Below are 26901 nucleotides of genomic sequence, written 5' to 3'. Positions count from 1 at the left end.
TGTTAGCTTGTAAATACAGGTTTGCATTTATGTATTTGTCAGCATAGCTGTGAGATACTCAGTGTGGAGGGAAGTGTTGCCCCATCATGAGCTTTCCTCCTCTGTTGTGCAGACTGGAATGTATTTATTGGTCAAAAACCCTCCACGCCATATTGTGAACAACAGCAACAAATACACAAGTAATCCAAACGTTCATCCAAATCTAAACTGCTTCACAGACATTAGCAGCTCATATAGGCTCATCTCACAACAGCATACCCCATACTCTCATTCTGCAAGTAAGGATTTCTCTTGATTTCAAAAGATTAACACATGGTGGGGTGAATCTTAGAATAAAGCCTAAGAGGCATCAGAATGGATACAAAATAATTTCCCTTGAGTTTGAAGTCCAAATAGTATGTGATAAGATAACGAAGACACGATAATGACAAGAAAATACGTTTTTCAATGGCGTTAACCTCACAGAATATTTGTTATAAAAACACTAATGTTTTTATGAAAAATAAATTACACAAACACTATAATGTATGCCCTATTTTTAAATGACATTTTTGTAATGTACAAAATTTGGGTGTCCCCTGCCCTGTTTAATTTACATCAACAGTTAAGATGTCTTTCATATATAATAAAATGGACATTATAACTAAAATATGAACTGAATCAAAATTGCATCAAAATCAGACATATCAGGAAATCTATATTAATACCCAACCCAATAATATTATTATGAGTAAATGCATATTGCCTAGTTGTATACTGGATAGAAGTCACAAATATACTGTATATTTACACACAGCAGCAGATTTTGCCAGGTAAACTCCTTTTGTGGTGCAAAGGAAAGATTTTAGAATGAGATCCATTCTAGAACATTCTTGTTCTGCATTTACTGTTTGTTCAAGATTTTTTCTACACTGTTAATACACAGCAAGGCAAAAGCATTACTGCGGCCCAAAATATCAACATTTTTGATTTCAGTGCTCATGTGTGATGTCACTATTTGTGGTTCGTGGAGGGCTGTCAGGATTTGTCGTACACTGCCTTGAGCAACTAAACTCCAGGTGGATGGTTTCTGTAATAAGTGTACTGCAAGTCGCTTTGGATAAAAGCATTAGCTTAATGACTAATTACATACAAGGGAAATAACATTTTCCTGGTTATGTTCCCTTGGTGACCCCTCTAAGTGATAGGTGAACTTCTGACTTCATGTACTTAAACTGGCAACTACTCAAACAAAAGAGAAAGGGGCACTATGATTTCCCAAACCCCACTAAATCTCTTTAAAAGGACAGAAGGGAATGAAACAAGGACACAAAGTGAGGGATCCAGAGAGAGCTATGACACGTTTACCTCTCCCCAGAGTCCCTCTCTCCTCCCTACATACACTCTTTCCTCATAAAACCAGCATCTTATACATCTGTCTAAATTAGCTGCCCCTTTCATTTAATTTCTTTTCTTTTCAGATCCGTAAGACTGTGAGAGTTTGATTGTGAATCGGAATGAAAGGAAAATTTTACTGAACCACAGTTCCCTATCTGTCGGTCACTACGAGTTATGTCGACCGACAAATGGGGTCTCACTTGGGAGGCCAATCATCTCTGATTTTAAGAGAAAACGCCAATGAAATTGGCAAGTGGATTAACACACCTGAGCCACTCCCCGTGCCAGCGGGTATAAATAGGGCGACAGGTGCATCCACTCATTAGATTTTTGCTTCGGAGCCGAGTAGTCGATGAAGAAGATCACTACAAAGCCATTCATCTTTGTTTTTGGTAGAGCTGTTCCTGGTCGGTGTGACGGCGCGTTACAGTGGTGTCCCTGCGAGCGGCGATTCCCCTGGGCGCTTCGGCTAAAAGAGACAGTTCTCTAAAAGAGCAAATCACGGACGATTCGCGTCTTTTTCAAGATGCCGTTTCGTCCGTGTCCTTCTGGATGCGGTCGTTTCCTGTCCTCGGTTGACGGTCACGAGCGTTGTCTGCAGTGTCTGGGCGTCCAACACGCTGAGGCTGCGCTCGTGGATGATTCATGCGTCTACTGTGGGCGTATGAACATGGCAGCGCTGCGATCGCGTCTCTCACTCCTCAAGGGGAGTGCAGCAGACCCCTCTGTCGCCACCCGTCCCGGTCTCTCTGGCTCGAGCAGAGGGCCGCCGGCTGGCGCTCTGGGAGATCTGAGGATCACAGTGAGAGCTTCTCCGCCGGGCCACGCCCCACGGACCTCTCACTCCTCACGCAGCGACTGTCCCGTGCAGCTGCCGATTGATTCTGCTGGGCCGTCTCACAGCGGTCCCAGCGTGTCTTTCGGTGCGCCGCCCGAGGACCAGATGTCGATTGCTGCATCGGGGGATGGGTTATCGACCTCTGAGGATGAAGGTTCGGCGGGGCTGCCCCCCTCGGGTGTTGTCGCTACTGCCGAATCGGACTTGGAGTTGTCGGCCATGCTTGCCCGGGCAGCCGTGAGTATCGGACTGGAGGTGACTACACCGCCCAGTCCCGAGCCCTCACGGCTGGATGATTGGTTTCTCGGCGCGGGACGCGGCTCACAACCTCGTTCTGCTCCGGTGCCTTTCTTCCCGGAGGTGCATGAAGAGGTGACGAAGTCGTGGACGGCCCCTTTCACGGCCAGAAGCCGCTCTTCTCCCTCTTCCATCCTCACCACCCTCGATGGCGGGGCAGCCAGGGGGTACGTAGAGGTTCCCCAGGTGGAGAGGGCGGTTGCGGTGCACTTGTGCCCACAAAACGCCGCCACTTGGAGGAATCGTCCGCGCCTCCCGTCCAAGGCCTGTAAGCTGACGGCCGCACTCGCTGCCAAGGCTTACAGTGCTGCGGGCCAAGCTGCCTCTGCCCTGCATGCCATGGCTACCCTGCAGGTACACCAAGCCAAGGCACTCAAAACCATGCACGAGGGTGGTACCGACCCGGGGTTGATGCAGGAGCTGCGCACGGCGACCGACTTCGCCTTACGGGCAACGAAGGTCACGGCGCGGTCCCTCGGGAAGGCGATGTCCACGCTGGTGGTCCAGGAGCGGCATCTCTGGCTGAACCTGGCTGAGATGAGGGACTTGGACAAAGCGCGCTTTCTCGACGCCCCCATCTCCCAGGCAGGCCTGTTCGGCGACACTGTCGAGGACTTTGCCCAGCAGTTCTCGGCGGTACAGAAGCAGACTGAGGCCATCCAGCACATCCTGCCCCGACGTGTCTCTCCGGCTGCCACCGTTCCGTCGCGGGTAGCGCCTCAGCCTGCTCGTCGCCGTGGGCGCCCCCCTGCGTCCTCTACGCCAGCTCCGCCCCGTGCTGAGAGTTCTTCGAGGCCGGCGCGTCGAGCCCCGCGCAGGAGAGCGGCGCCCCCCGTGTCACTCCCGGCTGCGAAGTCCTCCAGGAAGTCGACCAAGCGGCCCTGACACGGGCAACTCGGAGATGCGGAGAACTGCTCTTCAGGAGATGGCGAAGACAGCGCCACTCCTTCCCCCGGAGGAGGGCCGGGCGGAGAATCCTCAGTTTCTGTTTTGTTCTGTTCCGCCACTGGCCGGACGGCCAGTGGTACCCACATTTTCAATAAAAGAGCAAATTCTCCTTCCTCCGAGTTGCAAGGCTCGTGGCTTGACAATGAGCGACGCACAGCTTCCTCACTCTCACCCACGACGCCCCCTTTCGCCAGCGGCCAAGAGGTCGCGGTTCGGAGACGCAACGCCTCTCCACGCGTCTCTGGCCAGTTCCTCCGGGAACACGAGGAGTGTGGTTGCGATGACCCAGGACGCTGTGCCTTCTGGGCCTTGCGGCACGACTCCCCATCGCTGCACCACTGCGGGTATGTCGACTGTCCCTTTGGTGCCACTTGTACGGTATCTGGGAGCGATACACTTGTACACTCCCGAGTCCCGAGATGGGCATGGCGCCGCGGTACACATCGTGTCACCATCACACCGATGTGTCGCCGCCTATTCAGTCCTTGGTCGGACCTTGCCTTTCTACGGGCCGGTGTGCCCTTGGAACAAGTGTCCCGGCACGTTGTTGTCACAACAGATGCCTCCAACTCGGGCTGGGGCGCGACATGCAACGGGCAGGCAGCCTCAGGGTCCTGGACAGGACCTCGACTGCTTTGGCACATCAACTGCCTGGAGTTGCTGGCAGTGCATCTAGCTTTGCGACGGTTTCGTCCGCTAGTGCTGGACAAGCACGTGTTGGTCCGCACGGACAACACTGCGGCTGTTTCGTACATCAACCGACAAGGCGGGTTACGATCACGCCGCATGTCTCAACTCGCCCGTCATCTCCTCCTCTGGAGTCAGACGTGGCTCAAGTCGCTGCGCGCTGTCCACATCCCGGGGGAGCTCAATCGTGCAGCCGACGCGCTCTCACGACAGCTCACTTTCCCCGGGGAATGGCGACTCCATCCCCAGACGGTCCAGCTGATTTGGAGTCGATTCGGGGAAGCCCAGGTAGACCTGTTTGCTTCCCACGAGTCCTCCCACTGCCAGCTGTACTATTCCCTGTCCCAGGCCCCCCTGGGCACAGATGCACTGGCACACAGCTGGCCTCGGGCTTTACGCAAGTATGCGTTTCCCCCAGTGAGCCTGCTCGCACAGACACTGTGCAAGGTCAGGGAGGACGAGGAACAGATCCTGTTGGTTGCGCCTTACTGGCCCACCCGGACCTGGTTTTCGGAACTCATGCTCCTCGTGACAGCCCCTCCCTGGCGCATCCCCCTGAGGAGAGACCTTCTCTCTCAGGGGCTTGGCACCATTTGGCACCCGCGTCCAGATCTCTGGAACCTCCACGTGTGGCTTCTAGACGGGACGCGGCAGACCTAAGTGATCTGCCCCCAGCAGTGGTAGACACTATCACTCAGGCTAGAGCCCCTTCTACGAGGCAGGCCTATGCTCTGAAGTGGAGTCTGTTCACGAATTGGTGTTCTTCTCACCGAGAAGACCCCCGGAGATGCCCGGTCAGAGTCGTGCTTTCTTTCCTGCAAGGTAGGCTGGAGCGTGGGCTGTCACCCTCCACCCTGAAGGTGTATGTGGCTGCCATTGCAGCACATCACGATGCAGTGGACGGCCGGTCCCTGGGGAGGCATGACCTGATCGTTAGGTTCCTGAGGGGTGCCAGAAGGTTACATCCTCCTAGGACACCCCTGATTCCCTCCTGGGACCTCTCTATTGTCCTGGCGGGACTTCAGAGGGGTCCCTTTGAGCCGCTGGATTCGGTTGAGCTGAAGTTCCTGTCTCTCAAGACAGCGCTCCTGATCGCGCTCACTTCCATCAAGAGGGTCGGGGACCTCCGAGCATTTTCGGTAAGGGAAGAGTGCCTTGTGTTCGGGCCGGCCTACTCTCACGTTGTCCTGAGACCCCGGCCTGGATACGTGCCCAAGGTTCCCACCACTCCCTTCCGAGACCAGGTGGTGAACCTGCAAGCGCTGCCCCTGGAGGAGGCAGATCCAGCCTTGTCGTTGCTGTGTCCCGTAAGAGCGCTCCGCATATACGTGGACCGCACCCAGAGCTTCAGAAGCTCTGAGCAGCTCCTGGTCTGCTTTGGAGGTCAGCAGAAGGGGAAGGCTGTCTCTAAGCAGAGGTTGGCCCACTGGATAGTGGACGCCATCGCCTTGGCTTACCGTTCCCAAGGCGAGCCGTGCCCCCTGGGGGTGAGGGCCCACTCCACACGGAGTGTGGCCTCCTCCTATGCGTTGGCGCACGGCGCCTCTCTGGCAGACGTTTGTCGAGCTGCGGGCTGGGCGACACCTAACACCTTTGCGAGGTTTTACAACCTCCGTGTAGAGCCAGTTTCCTCCCGTGTGTTGGGTAACAGGTAATTGGCGGGAAGGGCTGGCTGGGTGTCTCGCTTGCTGCGCCATTCCCCCTAACACGGGGATGTGAGCGCCTTCTTCTCCCAGTAGAGTTCCCCGGTTGGCGTACCCTGGTCGAGCATCCTCCAGCACCCTCGGCGTCAGACTTGGCGGAGCAGTCTGTCGCCAGGCCCAGTACTGGCGTTAGCATGCCCGGAGCCGGTCAGCCCCTGTACTGGGCTAGGTGTCCATATGGCTGGGTTCCCTACGGGTAATCCCATATGTGTATTCTTCCACGGTAAGGTTTCCCTCTTGGCAAACCCGTGTCTTCCCTTGACAGATCGCTCTGTCAGTCTCTTCTGGCAGCCGTTCCATCCCTACTCCAAGGTAGGACCTGCCTCAGAGACCCTTTTCATATGTAGTACTGCCCCCTGGGTCAGTCCATATCGGTATATCCACATGTCACCTCCCTACGGGTAGGATGTGGTCTCCGTAGCGACCTTTCCTAAAGGCTCGCTTCCCCATTGTCTTGCCAGCTGAAAGAACAAATAGGGAAGATTTGAAGCAATCTTTCTCTGAAGGTTGAAATCCCTTCCATTTGCTTTATGTGGGCGGAACAGCAGCATGGCCTTCTCCAGCAGCGATGTACTCACCCTTTGGCCCCTTCGGTACCAAGGTCAGTGAATTTGCGCTGGGGCTTTGGGAAGGTTACGACCTTACGCGTAGCTTTTGTGGCACGCCAAGGCTTGTCAACAATTGCAGCGCCTCAGGGTTGTGACAAGGTTCAGGTTATGGCGTTTTCCATAGGACCCCATTTGTCGGTCGACATAACTCGTAGTGACCGACAGATAGGGAACGTCTCGGTTACGTACGTAACCCTCGTTCCCTGATGGAGGGAACGGAGACGTTATGTCCCCATGCCACAACCTTGAACCATTCGCTGTTGCCGGGACACGTTCTCGGCTCCTCAGCGTAAAACCTAATGAGTGGATGCACCTGTCGCCCTATTTATACCCGCTGGCACGGGGAGTGGCTCAGGTGTGTTAATCCACTTGCCAATTTCATTGGCGTTTTCTCTTAAAATCAGAGATGATTGGCCTCCCAAGTGAGACCCCATTTGTCGGTCGACATAACGTCTCCGTTCCCTCCATCAGGGAACGAGGGTTACGTACGTAACCGAGACGTTCAGAGAAATTCAACAAGAACTATGGAAAGTGCAATAAAATTATACTGTGAGTTAATTATACTGTATATGCATTTATATATATATATATATATATATATATATATATATATATATATATACACACACATATATACATACACATATATATATATATATATATATATATATATATATATATATATATATATATATATATATATATATATACACACACACATACATACATACACACACACACATAAATATACATATACACTCAAAATCACCAAATCAAATTATTATACACCATTCAAATGTCTCGGGTCAGTAAGACTTTTCTTTTTTCTTTTCTTTTCTTTAGCAAAGATGCATTAACTCATTCAAAAGTGACAGTAGAGACATTTATAATAATAATAATAATAATAATAATAATAAAATATTTCTATAGCAAAAGAAACTCTCATTTGAATCCTATCATAGTATCACAGTTTAGAAAAAAAAGATATTTGATGAAATCCGAGAGCTTTCTGACCCTACATATACAGCAACGCAACTACCATGTTCAAGGCCCAGAAAGGTAGTCTTTAAAATAGTCAAAACAGTGGCAAACCTTAAATTTTTTTTAAGCAACGAGAATACTTTTTGTGCCCATAGAAAACAAAAATAATGACTTTATTCAACACTTTCTTCTTTTCCGTGTCAGTCTTCGACGTGCGTTCACAAGAGTATCACAAACAGCGTGGTACTGTCGTGAATGCCCATCAATGACTGACATGAAAGAGAAGAAATTGTTGAAGTATTCAGTTAATTGAGTAATTATTGAGATCTTCGGGGTGAACTATCCCTTTAAGGTGATTGGGGAAGATTGAGTCAAAGGAAGTGATCAAGTAAGAGTTGCAAAGCTGCTTGTTTGCATCCATTGAGGACCCATGGAAAGTGTTCAACTGCGTAACTATCGAATGTTTGTCGGGATGTGAGAGACATGAGAAGACCACTCTGCCGTGAAATAATACACTGATCAGTGTGTCCGGCCTGGGGGAAAGGTTAAGCCGTGTGGCGCTGCCCTCCGCTCCCGAGTGTGCCTGCCGTTCTTATCAGGATGTGAAAGAGCAGGAAAGGGCAGGCGATTCCCAGGGCAGCATCTGACCTTCACTAATCCACTGTTCTGCTATAATTAACATAAAGGAAGTTGAGGTGGTGCTTTCTCAAACAAAAGACAAGACGAGTGAAAGTGTGTGTGGGAGACTCACCTGAGCAGAGGGAGCGCAAACACTCACACAGATACACTCACTGAGAAAAATGCTGAGTCTGATCTGCTTTGAATAGTACATTGGTTCCTATATGCTGAGCCAGGTTGTTATCCGTACTATACATAACCTTGTGTTTTAAAGACAGTGAGCAAGTGTGTGTTTTTATTAAAGCTCAGTGTTAAAATACTTTCCCCTAACCTAGTTAAATATATAGAGACAATTAGAAGTGAGCCATGCGAAGGTTGTTCCTGTTGGTCTGTTGGTCACTACAAGTTATGTCATGACGACATTATGGTGAACCCCAAAATGTCATCACTACATAAAGTCTCCATTTCCTCCAAAAAATATAATAATACACTGCATTTCGCTGGTGCTTTGAAACACTAATTTAAGATTCCTTACCAGTCCAACACAGCAACACTGACTTAACTAATGCCATGGGTTTTAGGGCAGGACAATTTGTTAGAACAAACATTTGAAACTCAGTTTAACAACACTATAATTTTTATAAAGAATAAAGAAATGCATTGAGTGACTGTCAGTAATTCAGCAGAGAGTGAGGCAAAATTCCAGTTTCTTGAAAAGACAGGTTACTTGTGTTTCGTAATAACACTTATGCAACTTACTTATACAAGACCAACAACTGAACACTTTTATCCAACTCTCCTCTCCTGTAGATTTTTTTACTAAATGGTTTTGTTAAAAATAATTTTTACAAAACTATTTATAGATTTAAAATATATCTGACTAAATATAAATGTAAATATTTACATTCAAATATATTATATATAAATAAATAATATAAAAAAAATAAAAAATAACACATGCTATTATATATATATATATATATATATATATATATATATATATATATATATATATATATATATATATATATATTATGTGTATATATAAAATTTATTTTAGATATAATGTCTTAAAATATAAAATAATATTTAGAATCATATTATAGAATCAGAATGGATACTCACTGGGTCCTGATTCATTTGGACAATGAGTTATTTGACGGCATATAGAGTGCGATGGGCCCAAGGGGAAGGGTCTTGCCAGTCACGATTTAGATCGAAGCCCATTAGCGAACACCTAAAATAAATACAAACAAATCAATAATTCAACTCAGTAAAACAACGGCAAAACAACAACCCCTTCATCTTCTTTGGCAGACCTCACAGAAAGCAAAATACTGCGCAAAGTGATAATATCACAGTGAATATGGACATATCTGATGTTTAAAATATTACTATGGGGAGATTTCAGAACAATGAGATTCCATGTGGGCGAAGCTGTGAAACCACAAGCTTTCATATTATGCACTTGAAGTGATGACAAGATATTGGGTTTGGACATCACAGATAAGCTCAAAGTGAAATCCACACACATTCTGCGGTCAGAACAGCAGAAAATCACGCACGCAGAACATGTCCACTTGTGCGGAGGGAGCAGAGCAGAGTGACTGTTTTCAATTCATTCTCTATGGGAGATGAGAGGCAGACTCATGAAGGAGACTGTGGGATTGACAGCAGAGAGGAGTAAGTTTTAAAGAGTTGTGAAATATTCAACTTTATGCAAATGAAAGGTGAAAAACATCAAAATGCTGTGAGGGGTGAAGGCTGTGACGTCTGTCATAAACATTTCAAAATCAACATTTATTAGAATTTCTGGTTGGTTTTTCTAATTTAATTAGATATTACTAACTGTAATTCAGATTTCAAGAATTCACACACTTTCATTGTGGCTATACTATAATAATTTATATCTAACACTTCAATGACTATATATTAAAGGACTGTTTTCACATTTAAACAGGAGCTTGATCTGTGCAGATTTCTCTCCTGGTTCAGACTAGTCGACTTTTTCACCGGAGAAAGCCATATCATGGATATAGAACTCCAAATCTGTTCTGATGAAGAAACAAATTGAATTTTTTTGGTGAATTATTTCTTTAAAAGCAATCATGGTCCACACTAAAGACAACCATACTGCTCTACATTTACAGACACGAAGTGGCAGATCTCTGGTGTTTTGGGCGATATTAAGAGTTTTCTTCTTCCACACCATTGGACATGTACCATCTCAAGCGATCTTTCCTACAGGTTTCTGTTTGTTATTTCCTTTCCCTGAGGCAGGGGACGGACAGACGCTTGAGCCCCTGCTGCTGTCCAGCTGAGACTGTGTGACTGTGACTTTGAGCTGAACCTGTAGTCAATGCTGCTGCACTCAAAACAACACTAATCCCCAGTCAGCAAGGATTGATCCCATGTCCCTTCCTGCATCTGCTTGTGCTTCTCTCTCTCTCTCTCTCTCTCTCTCTCTCTGTACAGAGAAACTACCGATTCAGCACAGAGAGGAAGAGAGGGAGGGATCTGATCTCTAATTGTGGACTTCAATGGCTTTCGGTGAGGCAGCATCGGTTAAATTTGCTGCCGAGAGCACCTTTAAGGGTCAGTGGTGGTGGCATATGTCGTATGTCAGCCCTGTCACCACCATTGAACCATTGAACCATTGATCCACCTCTTCAGCTCTGCAGTTCATAAGAGCTGTCACAAGGTGGCAGCCACTAACACAGTTTATGCAGGCCTATGGGAAAACGCAGAGAGCCACTGATGTATTCAGAATGATCTTCACCATTATATAAAAGCCAATAATGGGATTAGGAGTGAAGACAACACCTGCCACGAATGACCAACTGAAGTCCCAGTGTAGACTGGCCACTGCACACACATACACACACAGTTGTGTAATAATTCACTTCTGTAGATGTTCACTTCCCTTGTGTAAACACTTAAATCAGGCAGATTAGGGGCATATGATGGCATAGTAAAGAACACTTATTATTATTATTATTATTATTAGCATATACATACATACATACATACATATATGACTATTCTAAAGTGTATGTTCTGTAAGATTTTTAAAAATGATTTAAATATCATGCTCACCAAGGCTGCATTTATTTGCTAAAAAATACAGTAGAAACAGTAATATTGTGAAATATTACTACAGTTTTATAGAAATGTTTTGTTTTTAAATATGTTCTAACATGTAATGAATTATTGTGATGATTTTTCAGCATCATTACTTAAGCCAGCAATCCTTCAGAATTAATTCTAATATGCTAATTTCATGCTCAGGAAACATTTATTATTATTATCAGTGTTGGAAATAATAATGACGCTTTATAGTTTTGTGGAAACCATGATGACATTTAATAAAATGTAAAACATACATTATATATCAATTACATACTTTAACATATTTTAACATCTTTATTATATTTAACTTACTATGTGATACTGGAAAGTATTATATTACTGTTGCAATAAAAAAAAGCAAGTTTAATGTAATTTAAAATATAATATTATATTATGTGTATGACTGTTTGTTTCAGCTGACCTGTAGTTTCCCAGGTACACGCCGTCAGGGTTGAGAATGGCAACGATCTTAAAAACCACATGATCACGTAAGATCTGAGCGATCGGATGCCGGCTGACCAGAAATTCGATGACACCTGCAGGAAAAGACAGATGCACACAGTAAAATTGTAACACACAAAAGAAGTTCATCATACCAAACTGAGATTAAAAGAGAAAAATAATACTTGGCATTAAAACAGCAGAGAAGGATATCTGAGTCATACATCTCCAGTCGATACAAATGGAATAGTCCAGACAAGCGAATGAAAGAGAGAGATTTACACAGCTGAGAATCAAAGATCATACTAATTAGAGCAACGAAATGAGAAAGAGACACAGACAGAGGACAGACGGAGAGAAAGCAGTGAGAAAGGCATGTGGATAGTGGCGATCACTAGTAATTGACAGGTAAACAAGAAGCATAGAAATGGAGAGCAGGAGTGTGTGTGTGAGAGAGAGCAGACCCCATCTCATTCCTCCATCTTCCTCTACCCCTCACCCACTCTGTCCTGCTCATTAGTGCTAATGGAGGCATAACAAGCTCTCTAATTGAGTCAATGTGGCACAGAGGCAGGCCGCACTGCTATGCTATCTAATTGCTTGAAGTTCCTATATTTATTCATGCATATCCACATGTGTGTGTGTGATATTAGGGTGGCAGGGCAGGTGACTTTGAAGCTTTGTACTGACTGAACTTCAGTTAAGCGTAAAAGCCCTCTTCAGAATAACAACAAGGCCGAACTCAATAATTAGCTGCGTGAAGATTTGGGCTGTGACAAACCACTACTAAACGTATCAACTGACAGTCCTAAATTATTTGGATGCACACAGAAGTGACAGAATGACTGGATTGTTTTCAGTGGCAAATTATAATGCAGGATGACAGATGGCAGAAGTCATGCAGATATACACAAATATAATATCATTATATAATATTCAGTACATCTAAAAGCTGTAAAATTGTATTATTGGCAAAAGGTTTTTTTTTTTTTTTTTTATGTGAGTGGTTCTGAGCAAAACTCGTTATGTGGGTGGTTGCCACGCTGTGGCTATGTAGTTGCTAAGTTGTTCTGAGTGTTTTTTTCCATGTTTCAATGCAGTTGCTAACTTCTGTTAATCAGGGGATGACGATTTCAAAATGGAAGATGACCAACATCTATCACTAACCCACAACACTACCTTGAAATATTTTAAGACAGGGCTTCAAACTTTTTCAGGCTATATAGAGGCCGTAAAATAACTTGCATATGATACATTATTTATACTGAACGAGATTATAAACACAAAACTTTTGTTTTTGCCCCCATTTGAGAGAAATAGGCCTTTTGTGTACATAAAAAAAGTCTTAGGACTTTGAGTTCAGCTCACGAAAAAAAGGGACAAAAACAAAAGTGTTTTATAATTTTTTTTTTATTTTGTTCAGTGTATATATTTAATACTACTGTTCAAAGGTTAAGGGTATTTTTTTTAAAGAAATTATTTAATCAAGGATGTATGAAAAAGTGATGGCAAAGACATTTATAATGTTACAAAACATTTATATTTCAAATAAATGTTGTTCTTCTGAACTGATTCATTAAAGAATCCTGAAAGATATATATCTTTCTGAAGGGGATATGAAGGATCACGTGAACGAAGGATCACGTGACACAGAAGAGTAAAAGCTTAAGAAAATGTAGCTTTGCCATTACAGGAATTAATTACATTTTCAATTAATACATACAGTACATATATATATATATATATATATATATATATATATATATATATATATATATATATATATATATATATATATATATATATATATATATATATATATATATATATATATATATTTAGGATTCCTATTATTGTTGTTATTATTATTATTATTTTTATTATTATTATTATTATTATTATATAGTCGCAAGTCTATGGCAGCCCATTGAATCGCTTGTGGGAAAGTTGTGAAATTTGGCTGATAGAGGACAGTCAGAAAAAGTCACCATAGCAAATTTGGAGTCTCTAACTCAAATTCTCTAGCACCACCACTTGTCTAAACTTGCACTGATGTTTATGCTAATAACTTTAGAACCGTAAGACAGAAAATGAAAATTATAAAAATTAAAATTCCTTGGCTACATGCTGAGTGGAATGAACTCCAAAAACCACAAGGTTAGGTTTTTCCCCTATTTTGAATTGTTCGTAAAACCTACTTTTCCGAACTCGTCCTAGGCTGTTGCACCAATTGTCACGTAAATTGAACCAGATTATCTACAGAACACGCTGGAAAAAATGATGGAATTCAAATTGATTCATCCAACCTTTCTCGAATAACACGTGAAAGAATTCTACGAAAAACATGTAAAAATGCATGTGAGACTACAACGGTTTGAGACCAAACTTGGTTTCATCACTGAGCCGCCTAGTGGTCAGTTTTGCTTATAACTGCTGAATGGTTGGTCTCTTTAGATTCGATGCATCATGCCAATACAAATGATATTAAATTTTCCCAATTTTCACATGAAATTATGAACACACTGACGTATCATTATGAAACTCGGCAAGCATCTTTTACACCATGCCCTGATGAAACTCTAAAAGTTAGAAATTTATTACATTATTCATTCAGCTGACGCTTTTATCCAAAGCGACTTACAATTGCTATATATGTCACTTGTCGCACGCCTCTGGAGCAACTAGGGGTTAAGTGTCTTGCTCAGGGACACATTGGTGTCTCACAGTGGATTTGAACCCGGGTCTCTCACACAAAAGGCATGTGTCTTATCCACTGCGCCATCAACACCCAAATTTATAAAATTGCTAATAACTTTTGCTTACATTAGCCTATTGTAACGGGACTGATGTTGAAAGATTCCTTAGATCATGCAGAGAACTTTGATAACTTTGATTTTGCCATAATTGACTAAACTTCCTTGTTTTATGTTGAAAACCTACTTTTTCGAACTCCTTCTAGACCATCAGTCCGATTTTCAATAAATTTGACTCGGATCATCTTCAGACCATGCTGGCAAACATTTATGGATTGTGTGTCGATATATGAAATGGTTCTCATTTAGCATGAATTTGCTGGAAAGATGCCAAACAGGAAAGCCACATCTTTGTATTGTATTGCAAAGTGAAAGCAGACTTTTTCTTTAGAATTGATGTTATTGATGGTATTGCCTTTGAAATCTTGTCATTTTGTCAGAATGTTGTGTCAGCAAGTGTTGTGCCCCATCACAGGTAAGGTCTTTGCATCGCCGGCTTTGAACAGATTTAGGAGTGATGCAGAGAAGGTGAGCTGACACTTCCTCTAATCTGCCGTACGCTCCCTGACCTCCTGTTTCCGCTCATCTGTTGACCTTCACTCGCAGCGGCGTACAGAACTTAAAGTACAAAAGGAAAAGCATTCTGATGAAATGCAGAGGCCCACCGAGGCCAGCCGTCCTTAACGTTGGTCAGTGTTTTGTATTTCAGCAGATTACAGGATCTCAGGACATCATCGGCCTGTGTATGTGTGTGTCGAGACGAGACAAGGTCTTACTCTGACAGATGAAGGAAGCAGGTGATTCTCCAGGGTGGAGGCGGGCTGTGAGAAACACCTCCCGCTTTTCTCGCTCTTGGTTCAGATTGGCTGAATCACACACACAAACACAGAAAGGTTAGTCTCAGCAGAAAGGGGTCTTGGCAGGACAGTGTATGTGTGGTCAGAAGCCATATGTCTAGACCCTGGAGTTTCAGACCTCAGGCAGGCAGCAGGAAACCCAGTAAGACAAGGACAGGAGTGATTGGAAATGTCAAAAATAATGAAGACTCCACAGGAGGATAAAACAAAATGAGCTACTGATCGCAAGAGCAGGAGAAAAACATCTTGTGGCCGGAAAATGCACATTGATCCTCAAGCGCCTACAATCCTTTCAATAAAAAACTTGAACAATTTAATATGAACTTAAATACAATAAAAAAAGCAACCACCATGAAGTCGCTAAAATGTTCTTCACCTCTTTCAGTGTAAGCTTATAGGATTTTTTTTTTTTTTTTTGGATTGCCAGACAAAAATTTTAAGTTGGATTAAGTTTTTAAATTGTCTTGTAAAACTAAATTATAAGTGTTTTGGTTGAAAAAAAAAAACTGAAAACCCTTGTAAGTGGGCTTCAGTGAAAAATAGTAAATGTCACAAAAGTGAAGAACGGGACCCTTCGAAATGTTTTGTTCCTTTTACATTTTCTGGGAAACTGAAATGTTAAAGTTGCTGTATTTAAATAAATGTAATTCTTTCAATAAAACAAGTTTAGAATAAACAAAATCATAATGAAGCTGATGATTCCCACCCATTATTTAGAAAGCATAACCAAACATCTAACTAAATTGTTGGCCCTTTCAAAACTTTTTGTAGATTTCAAGGTTACTGTGTTTAAATTAATTCAATGCTAGATACTTCATCATGGATGCAATAATAACTCCTAGATCTGTTTCCAGATATTTCGTCCTCTTCTCCTCTTTTACAATGTCCAAAACGATACAGAGAGGAATTTAATGCAGCATAAATCAAATCAGTCCCTCTTTGTGAGCGATGCCAGTTGGGAATGGATTGGGAATACCATTCAAGTTAATGAAAAGAAAGGCTGGACGAATGCGAAAGGACTGCCAACAAGAGCTCCTCTTTAAAGTCTGATGTGCTTCCAGGAAGAGAAGTGAGCACATTTTAGTCTCAGAGCACTCCGTTCCCCAAGGTGGGACACTAGGAGCGTGCATGATGGGGAATTCGTTCGGCCATTCACGGTTTTCTCTTATCGGTGTGTGCCTTGGGTTGTCCGAACAGGTAAGCCTTTTTCTAGCAAGGAAATCACATAATGACCAAGAATTTACACCTTTAGGAAGACAGAGGTACAAGCACACACACACACAGTATATATTGCAGTATATAAGGCCACTGTTATCACTTTCTATTACCAGGCACATAGATAAAAGAACAGACACTGATAAACTAAAAATACTAAAATGTCTTTGAACTAATATGAATGATTCTATTCAATGCAGAAGTAATGCATCAAGATGAAAAATGGACATGGGATGACAAATTATGCACTTGTCTTGTGTGCATGCTTGAGTCAGGGGAATATCACAGAATTAATAAAGCACAAACGCACATGCTTGCTGATGCCTCAGCAGTCTGAGGAAAAGCAGAACACAGGTCAATCCTCAAAGATATCCTCCTCACTTCCAGACTTGACCACGGATGAAACATTAAAATATCCAAATGCATTATTCAGCAGGCTTCTTGAATATTATATCCATCCATCACTAGTTGTAAAGACAAGCATGGCCTAATACATTATGTCTATGGTGACTCTGGCTCCCGTGGGGCCCCCTTAAAGTCTGTAAGGGATTGTGAAAGCTGAAGAGAAATGATTAGAACTGTACCTGAGATCATTTTGCTCTCAAAGCAGTTCAAGAAAGCCTGTCGTCTCAAATGCAGCTTTTACCAGCAGCAAGAGGGTTTGGATTTATAAAAATACTGTACAGTTATTGTTGCTACAAGAAAAATGTGGTAAATTCACCACCACTTTCATCAAAAAAAGAAACGCCACTGTTCCATTTCAAGATTTTCAACCAGTATTTAGAAAGCAACATGAAACATTAATTATTGTTCTTGCATTTAGCTTTTTTTATAATAACTATTCATCATAATTAAAAAATTTTATCATCTCCCCACTCCCTTGTCCTCTGCCATGTTGCTTTACATTTAATTGCTTAAAAATAATGTTTCGATAATATTTAATCTAATAATAACAATAATAATAATTTTCATTTATATTTTTGTAATATAGTAATTAGAAAATATTTTTTACACACACACACACACGCACACACACACACACACACACACACACACACACACACATATATATATATATATATATATATATATATATATATATATATATATATATATATATATACATATATATATAATTTAATATGCAATTATGATGTTACAGTAGTATTATTATAGAGTAGTATTAATATATAGTTGACAATGCTGGTGGAAACTATGTGTTCCATAGAAAATTTTTGTAAGGGTAGTTTTCATCGTTTTCATGGTCACTGAACAGAGTGACGGTGAAAAGGATGAAGGTGCCGCAGACAATCCCACTGCAGTGAATCGATGATTATCTGTCATGTAAAGCAACTGTTACCACATGGATGCACGTGTGTGAGCTCACACACACACACACACCGCCCTCCCATGAGACTGCCTTGTCTTGTATGGCCGGTCAATAATATATCACGGCCTCTCTCGCTGTGTCCTAAACGACTCCGGTGATCGTTGAGCTCATTGCTATGTACACAAGCCTAATATCTTATTGATCTCATCGGGGTTTGTGCTGAGCTGCAGGAAATGCTGATTGCCGCTATGCTGCGTTCACCCATATATATTCTAATCTCCTTCCTGGGGGTCTGGAACCATTTCAACATGGGCTGCAATCATAAAACATTCGTTGAATTTTACAGGAAGATTTCTCTTGCCGCCTCTTTCCCCCCTCTCTGTCCTTCACAGAGATGGATGACTTTGCCATTCAGAAGTCTCTGTGGAAAGGCTCGGGTGTTTGCTGGAAATGTGAGCGCTTGCGTTTCAGCAGGCTCTGGATGTGCGGCTCCATCAGTTATAAATCCCACCTTGGGCCCGACCCGCCGCAAACAAGCCAGCGGATGTAAATGAATGCCGCAGCCTGGAGGCAAACACTACACTTAGACGTGCGGGACAGATGGGAAGAGCCGTGTGTTTACCTTGTGCCTATAGACCTCCCTCCCCATTAAAGAGAACAGCCCTGAATTGATATGAGTCACTCACAGCCATTCTATACGGTTATTTTTTGGAATTAATACGCTGTAAGATGTATTTTTAATGTTCACTTGCATCAGTGCTTTTATCAACGTTTTCCAGAGGGCCCGCAGCTTAGCAGAGAGCGAACGTTTATCTTTATGTTGAGAACTCCTGCGTAATCTCTCTTTCTTTTCATTTCTCTTGCTCTCAAAACACAACACGTGTCGGACTTGGAGTCCTTTGACCTGCAGGTGGTGCTAAAGATCAACAACAGGCATCCAATTCACCACCTCCAACCCTGCAGAAAAAAGTCTTATGAAACAAGGCAAATGGGCTTTTAGTTTTTTCTCCACCCATTTCACTGCATCAGTGCTTTTCTTAGACTCTGTTTTCCTCTGACACACATCAGGCATCCTGATTCCTTAATGTATAAACTTTACCTTGACCACTTTCATAACCTCCCTTTTCCCATTTACCTATAAGGATCTGGTGGGACATAAACAAGCTCCCTGTCCTATAGACGAGACATGCTCCCAATTAGATCATAAAGCACGAGTAATGGGCTGACTCTTTTAAAAGGACTCCACAGGCACGCTCTATATCTCCTTTAATGGTGCTGACGGCTCAGTGGTGCTGGGAATCCCTCATCTCAAAGAAGATCCCACCACTCCAAATCATACGAAAGGTCAACAGCCCTGTTCAGCTCCTTCTACTGCTCCCCACTTCCATTAGGAAAGAAATGAAAAGCAGAGGGGAAAACGACAGCAAGACGGGGGAGAAATTTTATGTTGGCAACCTTGTCTGAGACAACAGCCTCAGCATATTTCTCACCTGAGAGCACAAGTCCCAACGTTACCGCCCGACGCAAGGAAATAAAAATGTAACCGCGAGTGTATTATGATCAGGTGTGATAAATATGTAAATGGGATCAAAAGAAGAGAAGTGTCTTTGACAAAAAGTGAAAAATCTAATGGATTTTGAAGGTTATGCAGATTGTGCAGTTCGGTTTTTCTCCTGTGGTCGACGTGCCACGTTTAATGCAAGCTGATAAGACATGAAAGGGCCCTGACGTAACACAATTACCGGGGATCTTTAAGGGAGCTGGAGCCCAAGCAGATCAAATTCAGCAGAAATGGCAGCTTCGCTCTGTACAAGACGAGCAGAGTAAGTTTCATCATGCTGGCCTGAGACAGATGACTCAAAAGATGACAGGATGAATTTATTTCTGCTGTGTCCTTTCTGTAGGGTCAGACGACGCAGAGTCCAGATCTACTGCTCAATAACCACAAGCCCGCTATTATTATTAGCATTACTGTAATGGCATGCAGAAATGTATAGTGAGGTAATTCAGAAAACACCAGTGAACATTTTGTCTCATTTAACACAGTTTCTATCATCTTGTACCATTATACTGTCATAGTTTTCTGGACATGATGGCACTATCAGAAAATGATTCTTTCTGGCCATTCTGTTTTTATGAAAAATAGAAATGTACAGCTGGTCCATGATGTTTTTATGAAAACAACACAGGCATCATACTTTCTATGATAGATTTCTAAAATAAAAGATTGTACACTGTTTACACACACACACACTCTCTCTCTCTCTCTCTCTCTCACACACACACATATATTATATATATAATTTTTATATTAATTTAACATTATTTGATAATATAAATACAAATAAATTATCAAAACAAATGATCGTAACTATAAAAATTATGATTTATAATATATACACATTACTTATTAAGTAATATACTGTATATCACATTAGTTCACATCTGATACTATCACTTCACCATACTACTGTCAGTACTTTTCTGTAATATAAGATACAGTAAATTAATATATATGTGCCATAAAAAAATATAGCAAATTATTTTTAGGGCAGCCAAAGAAGGAGAACACAGTCTTAGTTTTGTGGCCTCCAACCTCCACCCCAGGAAGACGAGGGCCTTCTTCCTCCAAAAGCATTCAGTTATTCCGAATGGCACCCAGCACCTTCACACTGGAGTGAATTAGCATCAGTTTGTAGCAGCAGTGGAATGACACGCTCGCCTGTGTGCGCGTCATATCAGCCGACACGGACTAGCTGTAAATTGTCAGTAGTGTTAAATTTATACAGGGTGCAGGCTGCTATACAGGGTGCTGGAGCCGAACAGTCATCAACCTCCCTCTTTCTCTCACTCCCGTCTCACTTTATTCTTCAAGGACAGGGCTTTAAAAGAAATAGAGCTTTACGCCTGTGGATTCCTGCCTGTGTACAGGTCAGGTGGAAGCAGAACAGACAGCATGCATCACGTCTCCTCATGGATTTTCTTTAGCCACAAGGTCATAAACCATTTTTCACCCCTGGGCTCCTCAATGCTACTCTCTCACCTCAAGGCATCAGACTAGCTCTTCAATCTGAGATCTGATTTTATTCAAAGGCCACCTCTCTGAAAGAAACCTCTTGAATACATCCCTCTCATTCTTTTACATCGCGTTTTTCCCTGGCAGTGGGCCAGATTTGAGCCACCACAAAGCCGGACTGTGAAAGGACCGTGTCTGAGTCAACGTCGAGGGGATAACAGAGGTCAGACTGGAGGAGAAAGGGAAGAGAAAGTGCATGCCCGGGTCAAGAACCCTCTATACGTGTCCCTAAATCATATCTCAGCCTGTAAGTGGAAGCTGAAGTGAGCAATCAAAGGCCAGAGAGATTTTGATTCCCACAATGCACTGTAAGCAGCGAGTCACTCCAGAGGATTACAATGGCATGTTATGACAGAGACGGCAAAACTCAGCATGTACGTAAATACAACTCTGAACCCTCTTAAGCCCCATAGATGATCCAGAGGGATAAAAGCACTGAGCGCGGGGTGATTAGAGATCGATTTAGTGCAATCAAGAACTCGCTCGCTCATGCTCATGCTCATCTCCGTGAAATGGAGAGATCTCCATTCTCGACAATTTCACAACAATTAAGGTTGAGAGAATTGGAGGAAGTGTCAGTCGAAAGGCAAGAAGGGGACAAAGAAAGAGAATCAAGCAGCGAGAGAAAGGAAAATTGAGTGGGTGGTCACTGATCTTTGCTTGTTTTAGTATTTAGTCAAACATAGATCTTTAGAAGATTTGTGTTGCACAAACGGCGACTAATTCAGTTAAAAAGGAAAGGTCGACCAGCAATCCAGCACCTTTGGCAGAGATGGAGGACTTTGTGAGTGAGTCATTCAAACGGAGGGAAAAAAAAATTCAACCCTCTAAAATGTACGAATGTCTTTGCATTGAAATAAACCAGGTTTACAAGGTTTCAGAAATACCAAAACAATATATATATTTAAAATGAAGAGAAAAGGGACACTTTGCTGTTAAAGTGAACTACCTGTGCTGAGGTTCTGCAAATTCAGAAAAAAAGAATTAATTGTTGAGGGAAAAAAAAGAGAAAAAAAACAACAACACAAAATTAAGCTTTCTTTAACCCTGATCTTCAATGGTTAATTAAGGTTAACCTTTTCATAGTACCAAAACTAATTGTGGAACTACCCACTTTTAGGCATTTTCGCAACGCCGGAACTAGGTGCTGGTCTGCCTTTTTTCGAGAACCAAATTAGCTCCTAATCTGGTGCAGGGTCTAACCAGCACAACTAGTACTACCCGTGACATAAGTAGCCATCAGTTCGAAAACACTCTCACATGCCACGATTTAAAACGCTGCATAACATACTGTAAACAATGTGTCAACTTATTTCACAAGTACAGTATGATGAACAACGATAAATGTACAAATGCTGAAGTGCAGGTTCTTGTAGAAAATGTTGCACTGATAGTTGTCATTGGAGATTATTGGTCCTCCTCTCCGTTCTTTCAATCGTTTTACGTATACGTCGATATTCCATGTCCATTATTGTGAAACCCGTGAGACATAACAAAAACACATCCTCCATCCTCCTGTTGTTAACGTTATTCTTCTTTATTACCATTGTTGAACGCCGTCGACATCGCAATCGACTGGCTTACATCACATCCTAGTACATGCTGTTGGTGCGAATGCAACCCTATACTGGGAAATAGTTCAAGCAAAATCGTCCCAGTACTTTAATACTGTACATTTAGTTCTGGAACTAAAGTGGTGAGAAAGGCCCTATTGAGAGACAGAAAGTGGCTTGATGATTGTGGCTAAAAAATGTCCTTTGGCGTCAACTGACAAATCCAATACCATCTTTCTATCCTTTTAACATATGAGCTTTCACAGATGACAGACCATGTGAAATTGCGACTTGAAAAAATAAAGAAGAAAGAAAACAGAAAACAGCAAGCTGCCTCTTGACATTAAGGAGAATAACAAGAGAGAAAGAGGGAGACAGACAGAGAGGGAGAAATCTGTCATGCTTAAAGCCCTTTTGCCAAATTGCTCGCCCTCGATTTGGAAGCATTGGTCATAGTCTTCCTCTGCGCTCCCCGACTGCCGTCTCATCCCTTCAAAAGAGAAAAACAGAGAAGAAAGAAGAGATACAGGTCTGCGCTCTGAATGACAGGGAATCAGAAAGAGGCAATAATGTTTGTTTTTTTTTAAGAAGAAGCCATGACTGAACTTTATGGCTGCCTTGCTTTGAAAGGATGAATTACAAACAAGAAGAAAAAAATAACTGGTGATTTCTTTGGGACATGCCCCTAACTGTGCTGCCCCCTCTTTATGTGACAGTGCGGTCTAGAAGAGCGTGTGGTGGAGAACCGCTCGCCACTTCATAGCCAACCACTGCTACCCTGGAAACAAGTCTGGTGCTGCCATTGAAACAAACAAGCATTGAGCAACCACAAAAGTTAAAACTAGCATGACATTCAAGAACTTTTAAAGGCTGAGGTACCGCATACCTGCAAGAGAGAGAGAGAGAATGAAGGTATAATACAGACAATCCTCAAGACACAACAAGACAGTAACTACACTGACTCAAGTAATATGGGTTATGTTCTTCATTCATTGAAAAGAAAAATCACTGCTTGTGCTGTAAAAGAAAAAAGAACAACAACAAAAAAACTGGTTCATAGGAGTCTGTGGTCCAGGAGTCAGATGGCAATGGGTGTTGCCTTGTATAGCTTTGATCCACAAAAAGATCTAATTCAAAAGAGCCATTCTGCAGACAACCTACTGGACTTGCTATCAGTTTCAGGTTTTGGATGTATTCATGGTCTTGAAGTGCTGTTAGATGCATATTGCAAGACACTCTCAAAGTATTTTAGTATATTTCCTCTGCACTGGTGTTTTTTTTAGCTAGTGATTTCAAACAGTTCATGCCATTTTAGAGAGCAATATTTGCACCAGTCTAAAACTATGTACGCCATAACTAACATTGTGCGTGCAATAACAAACCCCTGCAATCTCAAAAGGTCACTCGGATCATGTCAGGCTCGATACAATTGTACTGAAACACATCTCCGGCTGGGACAAAGCAAGTAATTTTACACACTTCACCCACTCGGATTCCCAAAAAAGCTCAGACTGTAAGCGCAGTTGAAAAAAAGATGGCTTTTTTAATATAGGTTATTAGTTTCCTACCCCCCATAGAGTTCTAAATAATTTCTGAAAGCCAAAAAAGTCCAGACGGGAAACCTCTCTCTGCACCCAACTTTATTACGTGGTTACAGCTCCAAGGTTTAATTTCTCTCATGATTTTTTTTTTTTTTGCTCTTATTCCTTCTTTTTTCTTTTCATTTTTCTCACTACACAGTGAGATCCCTGACACTCAATTTACAGCCTCACCATCTCTGTCAATCTCAATCTTATACTCTCTAAAAATATATTCAAACACAGGCCTCGCTCTTAGCCTGGGGCAGCAATTGTAGATGGCAAAACTATTTCCGTGAGAGCTCTCTCTCTCTTCTCTGCTGTCTAACTCACTGGGTTGTCAGTGGTTTATTGATTAAGCAGTGAGAGAAGAAGGTCTTTCAGATCTCTCTCCACACTAATCAGGATTTCTGGATGAAGCACAAACTCAGCATGGTCATTTCTCGGGTGTCAGTGATCAGAACAAGACAGGACTTTGATAAGAAAACAAACAGTCGCACTGGACTTTCCATTGATGGTTTTCTCCTATACAATATGATTTTAAAAACCTTTTGCTAATTTTGGAATTTATATTATTTATATTATAATAAGAAGCTTCAAGAAGTTGTTGAAAACTTTTTTTAAAAATAATACAAAATGAATTGCTTACAGTATATAGACTGTCATGATTAGTATTCTATTGTGTAGCACTGTTACGATATTCTATGACTTGCAGTTTCCTTGTATTGTATTATTTTTGTACCTTTGTATTTTATTTGTTTTATTTTCTATTGTTTCTTAAAGTTTGGGTCTTAGACAATCACATTATAAATACAATTTAATAATAATAATAATAATAATAATAATAATAATAATAATAATAATAATAATAATAATAATAAAAATAATACCAGTTTTATTATTTATTTTATTTTATTTTATTTAATAATAATAATAATAATAATAATATGTTATTACACACACAAAAAGTTTTTACTTTATGAATTTGTCATCTGGTCCCCAAAATGTGTTCACTACTTTAAGTAAATCCATCCATCAAGTATTAAGTGAACTGAAGTGAAGTGACGTGTGGCCAAGTATGGTGACCCATACTCAGAATTTGTGCTCTGCATTTAACCCATCCAAGTGCGCACACACACACACCTCAGTCATGGTCTCACCTCAGTCATGGTATTGAGGTTGGAAGAGAGTGCTGGTTATTTTTACTGTTTTTTAATCATGTTATCACTTCTTTATACTCTCTCCATTACTGCAGGCAAACAGCAGATCAGCAAAGCACATTACACAGATACATAACACACTCCGGGAGTGTTAAACCATTGTTTTAATAGCTGTCATTTTCACCTACTTACATTACCTCTTCAAACCTGCAATTGACCAGCCTACTCCAGCTCTGACTGCAAACCCTTAATGTAAATGAATAACATTATGCTGCTATTTAAGACATGAAATCAAAACTGGCTCTACTGACGCTTTTCATACAAATGTGCATGATTCATGTGGGCTTGTTACTCCACTCAGCTTTTTTTTCATAGGGAATTTTCAATATAAGATCCTTCCATATTCCAGTAGTTGCTGATAAGTGAGTGAATCATTTGAATCATTAATTTGAATAATTCAATCAAAAACACTGATTTATTTAGAAATGGAACAAGTCATTGACTTTGAGTCATTTGTTCACGCAGATGATTCGCTTGGAATAGCTGTGAATTCAGACACATACTGTTTTACTGTATAGTAGGGAAGTATGCCATTTCAGATTCAGCAACTGATTCATTCAGCCAACATATTTGTTTAAAAAAAGAATAGAATCAGGAACACCACTACATGAGCAAAACATTCAGTATTAACTTCTTGCTTATCGAACTGTAAAAAAGCAACATATTGAGCAAACATACTTGATATTCTGGTTCACATGAGATGTTTAGTTCTTAATTGAAATGGCAGAAAGCATTTACTTGAACGCACAGGAAAATGTTTGGCTAGACAATATTAAGAATTGATCAAGAGTGGTTGTAAAGGGCACAGACCCAATTTGTGCTTAGCATGTCCAAATGTGCACTTTTAATTTAGCTGAGTTCGGTTTTAAAGAGACAGATGCCAGGTGCCCTTTAAGTCGAATACGTTTGCCATTTCCTTTACAATGATACAAGCAAATTTAATAACGGCCTCCAGGGCTTACTGCAGCAACAGTTGTGTGGGATGCATGTCTGAATTTGATACATATGAATGAAATGTTGCTTAATTGAGGGGGATTTGCTTGTTGAAAGAGGGTCCAACTTCAGCTCTTGTGTCACATTTAGCCCGGGAGGTGATTGATAGAGTTGACCGTGCCGGACTGGGTCACAATTACACAACATTTCCCTCGCTCACTCTGAGTTTCTCTTCAGCCCAAGGAGCCACTTTTCCCCAAAGCACATGAAACATGCTCACACTTTATTGGTATGTCTGTTGTGGGACTTTCTTCTGAGGGAAACAGAATGTGGAAGGAAGGAACTCTTGTGAGGTGTGTTTTTCTCTCGGAGGAGTATGCTGTGCTCCTCGTCTGCGCAGATAGACTTTAAACCTCAAGGCTTTAAAATGAGCAGAGAGTTTGAAGCTGTTCTACAAAAGATGGGCCCTGAAGGAGAGAGCTTTACATCTCACCGAATATGTTTACACGAACAGCGATTTTTCAAGTGTATATTGCATTACAGGGTTTAAGATGGGCAGAGTAAACTGGTATCATTAATATATATTTTATTTAAATTATATATTTGGTGCAATTTTGTGCCAATATGAATATTCTGGACCACTATATAAATTTCTGAATAATGCACCTATGTGGTATTAACACAAGAATATTTGTACTGGTAACATCTGCTCTAATCTCACAGCATATTTTACAGCTTTGTCTGAAAATATATATGCATA

General features: G+C 41.9%; 1 pseudogene; it reads right to left on the bottom strand.

Moving 5' to 3' along the window:
• Positions 1–26901, bottom strand: part of LOC128018845 (cytosolic carboxypeptidase 6-like) — a 321358-nt pseudogene that overhangs the window by 25236 nt on the left and 269221 nt on the right.

This window comes from Carassius gibelio, chromosome A8 (genome assembly GCF_023724105.1).
Source record: "Carassius gibelio isolate Cgi1373 ecotype wild population from Czech Republic chromosome A8, carGib1.2-hapl.c, whole genome shotgun sequence".
Lineage (NCBI taxonomy): Eukaryota > Metazoa > Chordata > Actinopteri > Cypriniformes > Cyprinidae > Carassius > Carassius gibelio.
Note: the sequence above shows the minus strand (reverse complement) of the source record. Positions and strands in the feature narration are given on the sequence as shown.